This window comes from Rhyacophila brunnea, unplaced genomic scaffold (genome assembly GCF_057557595.1).
Source record: "Rhyacophila brunnea isolate RB1 unplaced genomic scaffold, BYU_Rbru_1.0 scaffold_18, whole genome shotgun sequence".
Classification (NCBI taxonomy): domain Eukaryota; kingdom Metazoa; phylum Arthropoda; class Insecta; order Trichoptera; family Rhyacophilidae; genus Rhyacophila; species Rhyacophila brunnea.
Window position 1 is genome coordinate 14,542,450 of NW_028232837.1, and position 14,344 is coordinate 14,556,793.

General features: G+C 32.0%; 1 protein-coding gene and 2 non-coding genes across 4 annotated transcripts in view; all 3 read left to right on the forward strand.

Moving 5' to 3' along the window:
• Positions 1 to 14,344, forward strand: part of LOC147073241 (uncharacterized) — a 199,317-nt gene that overhangs the window by 148,969 nt on the left and 36,004 nt on the right. The window lies entirely within an intron of this gene.
• TRNAI-AAU (transfer RNA isoleucine (anticodon AAU)) lies at positions 4,853 to 4,926 on the forward strand. Its single transcript has one exon. It is a non-coding gene; the product is annotated as a tRNA-Ile (tRNA).
• TRNAD-GUC (transfer RNA aspartic acid (anticodon GUC)) lies at positions 5,071 to 5,142 on the forward strand. Its single transcript has one exon. It is a non-coding gene; the product is annotated as a tRNA-Asp (tRNA).

Below are 14,344 nucleotides of genomic sequence, written 5' to 3' on the forward strand. Positions count from 1 at the left end.
ACACATAGTGAACTTTACAAATTACAAATTCAAGAAATGGTATTGAAACAGTACCCATTAATAAATAAATAGAAGCAATATTATCTAGTAAAAGAGTAAATACAAAAATTAAAAAGTACCTACATGGAAGTACGCTGAATTAACTAAGTATCAAATTCAATTATTAAATGATTTAATTTAAAAAAAATTATCATCGCATTGAATGACTGTCACCTCTACTATTTTTAACATGTACTCGGAAGCTATTTTCACTGAATTACAAAGTGAATTCGCATTGGGTATTGAAGTAATAGGAAACCTTTTAACAATATACTGTATGCCGATCATACAGTGCTGTTTGCTGAGTTTCCTCAGTCTCAATATATCAAAATTATTAATAGCATAAAACATAGTGACACCAAACACAACTTTTGTTATAACGGGGAACCAATTGAACATGTGACCCACTATGAATATTTAGGAAAAAGGGTCAATGAGAAATGGGGACAGTTTCAGGCAAGTAATAAAAACCAGAATTATTGAGATCGCAAGGAGTGCCTTTCTCAAAATGAATAGCCTCCTTAACAATTTAGATCTTAGACTACGTATGGTTCGTTCTATCAATCCTTTCACATGGTATGGAAATATGAATGCTTAACCAAGAGATGTCATGGAGAGTTGAGGATTTTGAGTTGTGGCTCTACCTATTAGACGCATTCTCAAAATGTCTTGGACTGACATTGACGTTCTCAGTCGAATGGGAAAGGACCTTGACAAAAGTGAGGAGTTGACAAAACTACAACATTCCCCAAATTGTCACCCAAGGAAAGATCAACGGCAAGAATAGCAGAAAATGACGCCACATTTAGTGGTTTTAAAGCCTACGTGATTGGTACGAGAGTAGCAGTAGCGAGCGGTGGAGGTATTAGTGTACTGGCGTACTTTGTTAGTTATACGTATTTGTTTTTATTGAACTAAGACTACAATTTACAGATGGTGTTGGGTAGTTTTTAAAAATCGATTCAACCCTGCCTAACCGAACCATAAAAGCTTTGGTATACTTTGGGCAATATGACAAAATTGTGCTCACTTTTTCATTAATATTTATTTGTTTTCGTTGGGTTAAGAATACATATTATACATATTGTTGGTTCATTTTTTTTAAATTCATTAAGCCCTGCCTACACCAAACTACAACAGATAAAAATATGATTATATCTATAAAATATCCAAAGTTATGTATGATTTAATTGCATAATTTTAGATATTTTATAGATAGACGAGATTTTTTTTTACTATTATTTATTATGGGTTGGTTTTCATATGGTTTAATTGAATTTTAAAACCAAACCAATACCATCTGCAAATTGCAGTCTTATTTCAATGAAAACAAATACGTATGACTTACAAAGTTTAGTGTGCACTATTTATACCGTATCTTAACAGTCTACCTCCACACTTTGTTACTGGAGGGTAGCTCTACCGAATTATTTCAGGTAGCAGATGATAAAACATAGATCGTCCTGATGGTGGCCAACGATTCGGGGATGACACGACAAGTCGAAGAATTAAATTTTAAATAATAATATATGGGTACGAATTGTGTTGGTAGATTATGTAGAAATCGCTTCAAAGATAATACGGCTGTGTACACATTTTTGCAGGTGCTTTAAGAAAAGTGGCGCTACTTCCCAATGGCTTATCTTATTATCCTCATAAAACGTCCCACGGGATACATTCCCGCAGTATATTCTTTTTTGTATCGGGAGTTTTAGCGACCACGCCCTCAAAACTCTTTTATTTTTCTTAATTTTCTGAATTTTCCTTGAGATTCCGATAAACAAAGGGTAGGGTTTTATTCCACCCTTGGGATACGCTGTAGAATTTTTGAGAATCTACAGGGTGTCTGCAAGCTTGAATACATTTAATTAAACGTACTAAATTCTAATTGATTCAAGTTTTATTCTATTCCATTTAAGTCGTTTTTTGCGGTTACATGTAAATAATAGCTTTCTTATTGGAAAAATATGGCCGTATACTATACGGTCTTCAATTTTATAAGATTCAATATGAATTCAGTTTTCAAAGCTGATTTTGGCAAAATTCATGAATTCAAGAATGAAAACCTAACCTTACCTAACTTAACCTAACAAATAGTCCAGTATATCGGCTATTTTAAAAATTTGTTTACTGCATGCTTCCTGTTAAGTGTAAACCGACAAGAATCGTGTTTTATTGAGACATGAATTTTATGTCAGTACTATACGACCCAAGGAGGTTGGACGGATTTTAATATACGGCCATATAATATTTCCATTACAACATTTCACGGTGAAGTGTGATACGGCGAACTGTATACGTACAAGTTTCCGGACACGGTACTTAGTAAAGGGTCAATTATAAAAACATATTTAGAAAATTTGAAGTGAAAAATCCATTAGATACTAAACGTATTTATCATTAAGGTGACGCATCAGTGAAACGCCAAATAATGTTCAACTGTACGCGCGACGAAAATTTGTACTTGCTTCGCATTCATTGAGAGAACGTGGAGTCGGACGCACGTCACTTTGCTGCGTGATGGCGACGGGCCAATTAATTCTAAAATCGTGTAAAGATGACTAAAAACTTTACCCATTTACTTTAAAAAGAAAACATGTCAATGAATATATTATTATTGATACTAATAGAATAATAAACAGAACATAAAATGGACGTATGTTGGATTTATATGAGAAATAATATTTCGTTTGACAGGCGTCATTTTCACCCGCGACCCGCAATCCGCACATCGCCTAGCAACGATCTTTTTAGACCGTGCCTCAACTAATGCATGGCCTTAATAGATTCAGTTAGAGAATTACGTTGTGATCACTTGTAAACAATGGAATTGGGAAATGTGTTAGGAATTTAAATATACCTACCTACCTAGTTAACAAGAACTAAAAACAAATAACTCCATAATCGGTAAACTAAGTGTATTAATGGCAGCATCAATATATTATTATTTATTATTTTTAAATCATGACCATATCTAATATCCGTCAATTTAAACTTACTTGTTATTCTATTAAACTATTCAGAAGATATTTATGAGGTTATAAAACTTTTTTCCTTTCGATCTAATCTGCTTTTTCGCGTATTCCGTCCTAAATCAATGCCTTGAGAGCTTTTAGATTTCCTGAAAAACAAAATCCGTTCGAATTCATTTTAAATTATATTTTTGTGAACGTTATAATATCCGCTTTAAAATAGAATTTTTGGTAAGATGAAGAAACACCAGTAAAAACAGATATTTGAATTAATGGTTGATTTTTTTTTTTGAATTTAGAATTAATTCATATTTGTTATTTTTGGAAGACTGCGTTGACTATAGGCTTATTTGATTATTATTGTTAGGAAAACTACTAATATAAAAATATTTTGTCTGGTAAAATTCTTTCATTGTTTTAATCCATAAGACGTTGTAAATCATGCTGACTAACGGATTCCCGATTGAACTCGGAAGAAAAACATGTTTTCAAAACATTAATCTTATAAAATATAAAGTGTCTAAAACGTCAGAAAATTCGAAGATGTTGAACTAGAAAGTACACTTTGCCCAATAAATCAATTGATTCGATTATTTTGCATTTAAAACATAAATGCATTGTAACTACGGCATCGTCATAGATGTCAACTTTCGTTTGCGAATTGCATTAGTATCGAATTAACTCATTTAATGCTTTTAATTTAATGCATTTAACACCGCGACTGGCGCGTTTGGAGTCGTTATCCATTAGATATAATCAACGTGTTATTTAAATGTGGCAATTAAAAGTTAATTAAAAGGTTAGCAGTGATTGTGTTAATTATAATGAGGCTGTCCCATATTTTTTTTTAGAATTAATCAAAAATTGTCACACGATATTATAATCTTGTGTAAAGATTTAATGATAGTGTCATAAAATAAGGTTTTATTTTAAAGAAAATTGGGGAGCCATGTTTGAAGCACCGGACCGCCCGCAAATTTGAATACAATATAATATTTCCGGATGTATTATGGGAAAAAAAGTCACTGACAGTTTAAATGAAGCAGCGCTCGAAATGGAAAATTTTACGAACCGGAGCGCTCGATACGTTTACGAAAATATTAGCATAGTTAGCCAATTTTATGTGTATTTTATAAAAATAAGTGTGAAATATTTTACGAGACGGAGCAATAATTTTGGGGATTGTATGAACCGGAATGGCGCTCCGGTCCATTTCGAGCCCTGCAATGAAGAAATTATAATATAACCTCGAATAATAATTGTACCCACAATGTACAGTGCGCAGTATACAATGAGAAAAAAATACAGAGCTATTTACTGTCAGAATTTTCAGATTTGCTATTGTTAGATTAGTTTTAGGATTTATATAATCCGTGTCTTAAAATTTTTGCAAGTAATATAAGTAAATTGTGATAAATGAATCAGAAAGTGTCAGTACATTACCTACAATCAAAAAATAAATATAAATCAGAAAGTTGTCTCACAGAATTTTGTGTATCATGCTGTTATCATGATTCATGACGCTTTAGTACAAAAATAGCTCTCCGCGGAATCCGAATGAATATAAATTATTTTCGCATTACATCTTTGATAAAGAATTTAATATATAATATTCTTATCATTTTATTAGAATTTAATTTTAATAGACTTAAGTGTAACAGAACGTACTTAATATTATTATATAATTTATAAGAAAGCTATAATTATTACAGGAAATATGTCTTGAATTTTTAATGTCATATTGTATTGTGTTTTCCACAAAAGCAGCACTGCTAAGCAAGATTGATTCCGCTTTTCCATAGCACTAAAATAATTCTGAATTTTTCAGCCGCTACGTCGTCGGCCCATTAGCTCAGTTGGTTAGAGCGTCGTGCTAATAACGCGAAGGTCGCGGGTTCGATCCCCTCATGGGCCATATTTTTTAAATCAATTTTCGAAAAAAAAATACACAGAATTATTAGTTTATAGTGCTGTAAAACTATTATTATAATATATTTTCAATTTTTTACTACGAATGACAGCTTATTTTAAATTTATTAAAACGGCCGCCACCATCAATTCCTCGGTAGTATAGTGGTAAGTATCCCCGCCTGTCACGCGGGAGACCGGGGTTCGATTCCCCGCCGGGGAGAATTTTTTTATTACTCAATCGTGACTATTGTAATAAGAAAATGTTGGTTTTTCCGGGCAGAAGGAAAATATTTCATTTTTATAGAATCAACGAGACTTAACTTGGCGTTTCATCTCTTTCTATAAAATGCCTGTTACGATAACAATTTAGGCCCAAGGGATTCACAGTTTTCAGAAATATTCAATGGGGGACTTTAGCCTATCTATATGGATTCTTTAAATCTATTTTGTCATTTTATATTGGTAAATAAATGCAGTTAAGAAAGGGTTGTACATACGCATTATTTTTTATCTTGTTTTTAGTAGATTTACAAACACAAAATAAGTATGAACAATAAAAATTCATGTGCAGCTTTCTTGATGTACTGTGAAATATTACTTAGTGTGTGATAGTTTTCAATGATTATTATTAATTCCACTGTCCTCGAAGAAAACTTGCACCAATTTTCTAAAAATATAGTACAAGTTACAGTAAAATACAGTAAAAAGATTATTAATGTAGTTGCTGTTGTGGAAAATAATATATACATGCTGACTAAACTGTAAAAAATATACAGTTAATGTTTTTAGCTTTTGGTTTGTGTATGATAATCAGTATTGCACTAAAACCAAACATACTATATCAATATAATAGCAGTAAGTAATTAATTTTAATGTTTGTCGAACTCAACATGACCTTGCGATACAACACGCTCATATAAAATTATAATGCAATGCTGAATTTACAGATGATTTAGAAATACCTATACGTTTTTTTTATAAATGAAAATACACAATTTTGAAAAACTTCATAGACAAACTAATTGAGTGCAATTCGGACTCACCCAAGAATAATAAATTATTAATAGTATGTAAACGTAAAAGAAATTACATATAATATTTAAGTAACATACAACTTGTATGTGTTAATATGGTGTAAATACTGTAAATTATCTTTTTATCAAAATTATTTGTCAAATTTACTTCCACCAAAAAGACAAATAAAACCTATATGTAATTAATTAATTACGGATATCTGATTCCTATTTCTTTTGGCTTGTAGAAGTTCATGGAGAATTAAGAGAATCAATCAATCCATGGAGTCTTAGTTCCAGACATATCGGGAAACTTCCTCACTTAAATAATAGTTAGTTTCCTATTACATTTATACGAGATAGAATGCTCCATTTGATGTTAATGTAAAAGGTATTTAATTAATTACATTGCTAAGTGATTTCTTTTCCATATTAAGTGAGATGTACCTGATGAGAAGATGTACCTAATATCCCAAATGCGAATAGCATTTGGAACAATGACATTATTAATGGACAACTCACTCAATACAGTTGTTGGCAAATAAATTCACGCATAGCGACATTCGCACATGCATAGGTAGACGTCACGCAATTTCCATTATGCGACATCTCGCATCGGGAATTTATAGCAATATCACCTTTATTGTAATGGCATTAGAACAGTGTTTCTAGTGACAATCATCATTTGAGCGAACACGTTCGAACCGAACCATTCGGCAGACCCGACACAAAGCATCGGGAATTTATAGCAATATCACATTTATTGTAATGGCGTTAGAACAGATTATGCCATTCGGCAGACCCGACAAAAAAGTCAGTGTCATTTTTCTTTCCAGATGCGTCGTCCATATTAATGTCATTGATTTGGAAGCATATAATTTGATGAACTTTATAGGCATTTGGTTACCAGAGGAGAACTTTTTAACTTAATAATTGAAATAATCATTCAAAAGATTTGAGAGTGTAGCATTGCTTTATTGAACATAAATAATTTGAAAACACGTCTGAGAAAATAGTTAATTGAATTATTAGTAAGTGCAAGTACGTTATAACAAAAATTTGGAGTGATTCTGATGCCGGTTAGTATTTAGGATAATTGTAATACTTTGATATAAATACAAAAGCAATAATAATAAGTAACGCAATTTAGAAAGCGCTTCAGAGAATATTGAAAAAAAAACATTAGTTAACTTCATCGCAATCAGATAGGATATGTACCTATTGCTTAATAGTCAGTAAACATAGACGCGAATTCTGCTTGGCGTTCTATTTTTGGTGTTTTCAAATTATGTAGGTATTAAGTTTGTGATTTTTTTTCGATTTTTTCCCCGCTGATTATGTATTTCAAAATGAAATAAAATTTACGTGGTTATGGAAAACCATAGATTAAAAAATAATGGCACTGAAATATGTGTCGCTACTTTGGCGGAATTGCTCTGACTGTGTAATTACACCACCATTTCTTCAAATGAGAAAATATTGCGGTCATATTTTAATAATAATATCTTAACCATTTAAATTTTATTACAATCATTTGATATTACTTTAAAAAAAATCACTGAACATAACCGAAAAATCGAAAAAAAAAATATTTAACCTCTATTCACAGAAATATTATAATATACCCAATTATATTTTCTGAAATGATTCGTAGTTTGATTTATTCATTAGTAATTTACTATCCTTATAAGTATTTCGAAACACTGCGTTGACACTTAATATAAATTTTATAAATACAAAGTGAAAAATAAATATTATCATTTTGTCCCTAACCGATTATTTACTAACTAAACTATATTCATTTGTGTTATACTAATTGTACATTCAAACATACAAAAATATTCACCACATTGTTTTAAATTTTATATATTTTTTTGTAAATAATAATAAAAATGGATGCCCCACATAGCAACGACGTGCTTTCGATGTTTTCAATTAAACCCCAAATCATTTACACAGTAACATTATTATTTCATTGCTGTGGTTTGACAATTTAAATTTTAATTAATTTTCATGATATTTCACCGTAATTTGACATTCATTATTTCTGAGATAAAATCTTGACACGCGTAGATGCTATCTATCACCGAAATGTATGTTTTTGACACATTTAAAATTATTATCGTTTTATAAGATTTTTATTTATAAAAATTATTCATTTTTTAAATTTAGATACAAATCAATTACTCACTTTAATATTGCAGTACAAAATACATTGTAAGTATAACGAAATAATATATTGCGTTTTTTCATTTATTATAAAACATTCTTTTGATCCGATGGTTTTAGAGTCAAGTTTTTTTTATTGATTATAAATTTAAAATTGTTGATGCTGACAGCAGTTTTGGACGAGACTCTTTTTTATACAATCAATCATTCATTTCTGTCAGTGTCAACTATTTTGGTAGGTATTTCTAACTATTTAGCATTTCTTATTTGTATAGAGTTTTTATTATATTAATCGAAATATTTGTCACCAAACAATGTTTTGACTATTATAAATGATACCATTAGAAAGTGTTGTCTGCCCGACATTCTATTGTATACCTACTCTTATTTTATTTATTATTTTATTACTTATTGTATTATTAACTCACACTTCTCTGTATTTTTATTTTTAAAAATTATTAACACTTATTTTATGTCATGTCGTGAACGCTTTGAATTTATAATTTGTTATGTTCATTATATTTAAAATAAATAAATTTGATTTGATTTGATTTAAAAGATATCGATAAAACATCTCGAAAATAACGCACTCGATTACTTGAAGGTAATGTGGTTAGATAGCAGCGATGAAGTGTAGAGGTGAGGTGCGTCGATCACCCGGGCTCACACGAGTTCACAGTCGAGTTTGATACTGATGTACGTATTTAAATGCACTGGCTTGATATTACAGAAGTGTAATGACTGGGTAGAAAGACGCGTGCCTAGATCCAACTGTTGTACATATCATTGATTAAATCAGTCTAACTCTTCACGCTGTATATTACTTTTCATTTCTGTACTTTACGTGAACTATCACTTGTAATGTTTGCAAACTAGCGCCGCATGTTATAACATACGTACAAATATACTATACGGTGAAATGTTCAACGAAGAACAATCGGGCGTGTCGCTGAGTTTCAAAACCCACTTTTTCATTATGTTGAGAAAATCAACAAAAACTTTTTGAACTATAAAGGTTTTTGAATGTTTCAGTAGTGTTATAGCGGGATTTGATAGACACATTGATTTTGTCTCATAAATGACAGTTAATCGTAGCGGATTTTGAAAGAGGCGATAAAATTTTCATGTAGATGTTTTAATAACGAATCCAACGATATATTATATATCTTAATTATTTAAAAAAAGTGTTATGGCGGGTTTTGAAACTCAGCGACACCTTGTCATTTGATTAAATGTTATACGAACACATGTTTCACGTACTGCGGCTCACGAAGAATTATCCTGCTGGACTTTATACGTACAAATTTCCGGACACGTTACTATGGAAGAAGATTTGTTCAACTTCGTTGGGTTCACTGCATTTATTTAGTGTGTCATAATATATTATGCGCCTTCAAAATTTATCTCCAAAAGACTCGCGTTGTAGACTTCACGTCTTATACGAAACCCGATTTCTCGCCCTTCCGCGAAACGTCAAGAATATGAAGCAACCTATTTCCATAAAATGCTGAGTAGGGTAAACCGGAGTAAAGTGGCGGCAGACAACACGACCGTAGCGATGTGAAAAAATGGAACTGTCAGATGAAAATAATATTATTGCTCATATAACAGACACATTAAACACGTAGAAGTTTATGTTGTCTATTCTGTGACACTTTATTGGCATGTCTTATTTGTTTTTGTAATGTGCATGCGAAATGAGATTTTTTATTATACGTTTTAGTGTCAATGGCAGATGAGCGAATCGTGGCATTATTATTTTAATGGTATTAACTGTCAATTGTCTGAGGAAAGACAATGTATCAATTAAAATAAAACACTATATTATACGCAATACTTATTCCAAATAATTTAAGGATACGTCATGTCCTGTAAAGGCCGGAAATTAATAATTTGGGTATCTTTGGATATTATTCTGAACAATCTGTAGACTTTGTCTCGGAAAGATATGTCATTATTATTTGTCATAACCCTTCAAACTCTTGCGCTGAATTCCGAATTACGATGGTAGTGCTAGTTATTGATTATCTTCGTATGAGTTTGAATACAATGCGGTAACCCGTTCGTAAATAACCGAAGATTTTCGATTGTATATTTCGTTCAAATTATTACCACTTATTCAAGTTATACTTCTGTTTGGGCGTTTGGTAGAGAGTGAAATTGAGAGCTGCGCGCGCACACCGTTACGAAAGTGCGCGACAGTATGAAGTTAGCTGCGAATCAGTCAGCAAGTTTGATAGTAGAATTGTTCCATTACGTAGGCAACGAATTTATTATTGTCGGCCATTTGCAATTCCTTACGTAAACAAATGATTAAACGTCAGAGTGACAGTTGTTACTTTAAAAATAAAAACAACGAGAAATAATTATATAATTTAGTAATATAAGTTAAAGTGTATAGAAATGAACCAACGGCGTTCCAATAAGCGGCCCTTTTTCTTTAGTGTGTAATTTAACTACACAATTAAGAACTAGTCAAAGAATCTAGGTTATCACAAGTATTGTTTTTGTTTTGTTACGCCAAAGAAGTATAACTTCTAACGCGCGTACATAAGTACACGCACTTTTTTTTTTCAATATGCAACAATCATAATTTATTACAAACAGTGTACTATTTTGCAAGAAAAGTTTATAGTTCCGTGTCATGGCCCCTGACTATAGTGGGTTTTGCTTCAAACAATGGCGTAGTTATCTTATCGCAAGAGTAATTGAAGGGACTCTAAATCATAGCTTGATAGTTGCTAATGATTTTTTATTTTATATTATTATACCCACCGTTCACAAAAATATGGATTAAAAATAAATCGCATGAGATCTGATAAGATGTTTTTAAGGAATATTCAAAAATGCCCTTAACATTAATTTTTGACAGAAAAAAAAAATAATACAAGCCGACTAGATCAAAGAAAAATTTGGAAGAAATAGTTGAAAAAGCCACGATTTGGGCTATTTTTTTAAACGCTGTATATTTTTTGCAAAAGTATCCAATATATCCAGCTTTCACTAATAAATAAAACTAATAATATTAAAGAAAACATTTTAAAATAGCACCTGATTTACAGATTTTTTACCTATTTATAACAGTCCCACGATGGCCGCCCGTCTTAAACATCCGCTCATAGCGTCGTGGGTCCCATGTTCGAATCCTGGCGCTGGCAAGTACACGTCATATTGTTTTTCAATTTGTGTATGAGTAAGGAAAAGTGGCTGGCATCTATTTCTCGTAAAACCAAAATCTATCCACAAACCTCTACTCTGAGGAGACCCATATGATCTTATTAGGATCGAACATGGTCGGAAAAATTTAGAATTTACAAATATAATAATTATGCATTGAACTTGGAAGTTGAATTACTTAAATAAGTTATATATGAACTTCGACCTTTGTAATCAATAGCTAGATATTTCAACATAATGGATCGAAATTTAAATTAAAACACATGTGACGTACCTAATACTCCATTTGACATGTTATTTAACACGTTATCATTTTTGATAAATTAATACCAAATTTCAAATCACAACTATCCAACCCAAACATAATGGCTACACTGTACCCACACAAATTCCGCGCATAGCGCGAGACAAAATTTTGCGGTAGGCCACACTGCATTCGCATACCTGTGGAACACGACCAGAGTCTTTGTTCGGATCAAACATTGTTGTTTACGGGCCAAACTATGTCCTTGGGCCGTGGTTTAACTGCACTGCATGTACACGGTTCATGGCTCTTGGGTTGAAAGTTTATATCAAAGTTTATGGACTTAACTTCCCTGTCAAAGATTGAGTAGGCATGGCTGGAATAACAATGTTCGTCTATTTATACTCTATACACTCACCCTTAAATACAGGTGTATAATATGCAATAATGGTAATCATTATACAGTATATTATAATTAGCAATGAAAGATTTATTGAAATATATGGCGTAGGTAGTTTGCGAAATGTTAATCCATTTTTTAAATATTACTGTGAAAACAATTCTTATAGGTATATTTACTAACTTTGACCCATGTGGGTCTATTCTATACTTATTGACCGCTAAAGTGATAAAGTGATACATATAATCAAACTTAGGGTAGGTTTGTATCAAAATATTAGCACTTATTGTAACAATTACAATAAGTTGGTTTTTATTGGTGCAATAAGTGCTATGTTTTAACAGCAGCAAGATAGGTGCTGTTAAAATATAGTCATTATTGCAACAATAAAAACAAACTTATTGTAATTGTCACAATAAGTGCTAATAATTTGATACAAACCTACCCTAAGTTTGATACTATTTATCACTTTAGCGGTCGATAAGTGTAGAATAGACCCACTGGTCACCTTCAGTTCTCTATAATGATCCACAGAGTTCCTGTTATCCTTTTGCTACATGGCCAAAATGACGTTACGTACGTGACGTATGGAACTGACGTTTCAGTTCCATTATATCGAAAATACTTCGAATGCAGAATGGTAAACTGTTTGTAGAACATGATTGTTGCGTATTGACATAAATGGTAAAATTGTGTTAACACAATCACTGCTAACCTTTTAATTACCTTTTAATTACCACATTTAAATAACACGTTAATTATATCTAGTGGCCAAGTACTCCAAACGGGCCAGTTGCGGTGTTAGCACTAAATGAGTTATTAAACGAAATATGCAATCTAAAATTGTCATCGATTGTGAACAAATTAGTTGAATAACTTAATCACCTGCGTTTTGCAGACGACGTTGTTATCTTTGCCAACGACACAGAAGACCTTAAGGGCAGGATGCAGGAGTTTGAATGAAAGCCGCAAACTACGCATAAAGATAAGCGTTTTGAAGGCAAAAGTAATGATAAATTACTGCTTTGCTGAACCAAAAGCGACCTTTATCAATAGTACGCAAATCGAGTGGGTCAATAACTACGTCTATCTTGGACAACACAATATTTCAGTTCATGGTGGTATGTATGACAAGATTGCACGTATAACCAAACTGGCATTGAGTGTATTTTGGTGCTAGTATTATTCGTCTGGAAAAATGCCGATATACAGTGGTACCCAATGGACACTTAACGATAAGGGACGCCCTAAAACCCGCTGGATAGTCGAACTCATAAAGATCGATAGATGTATATAGCAGTGAATAACTAGGGACCGAGAAGAGCGAATGAAACTAGTGGTGGCCTTTATCCAGCAGTGGATTGATGCCAGCTAATAATGATGATGATGGTATTGAACATGTCAATACACGAACTATTAGAAAGAGAATAAATGGTCCATATTGAAGATATAATATGTGAGGCAGTCAAATATTAAATTAGTATACCTATATCAAAACTTCTTTCTTTCTTTTCTTCACGGCCCCAATACAGTACGATTGATAATTGACCCCGAACCAATTCCGTGCAGTGTTAAAATCAGTGTCTTACAATCAGTCAACGAGAAAGATACTAATGTCTAATTAGTGGGAAATTTGGATCGCCCACAAAACTTCAACATCGAGATTAGTAGAGATCACACACTACCACATTTGCTATCCACCCATCCATACAGTCCACTTAAATTGTAACCAAATAATTAATATTAATAATTATTACGATCGTCATCGCATATGACCATCTGTGGTTTTAATAAATGCACAATTTAAGTAAAATGTAAATTTAAAATTAAGAAATTTGGGGGTAAATAAAGAATTATTATTTTTAATCTACGCTGAGCCTTATATTGTTCAGATCATGACGTCTAGACGTCGTTAGAGTGTTCAGGCCTCGTAGAAATTACGAAACATATTCAAATTTGTATGTCAACACAAAGAAAAACTTAACAAAACAAAAATTATACAAGATAATAAAGGAATGAAAGGCCAGCACGCTATATTATACTTAACAAAAATAAGCTATCGTAACAAGAGGCAAAATTAGAGACTATAAAAATCTTTAAAAAAAAAATTACACAATTTTACAAAGATCAAAGTATTTCTATTAGCAGAAATTAAGTTTATTTTATTCTAAATTGATTAAAGTTCCATTTCATTCGAGTATATTTTGAGACCCATGATGACCGAACGGCTACCGTGTCGGCTTACACTGTCGTGGGTCTCGTGTTACAAATCCGGGTCTGGCAAATTCCCCCCCCTTTTTTTTAGTTTGTGTTTGGATCACAGTATGAATCTAAATTGGTTAACATCTATTTCTCGTAAAAAAAACAAAAATCTGTTTAACATACATAACTTGAAGACACCTCAGATAATATTTTATAG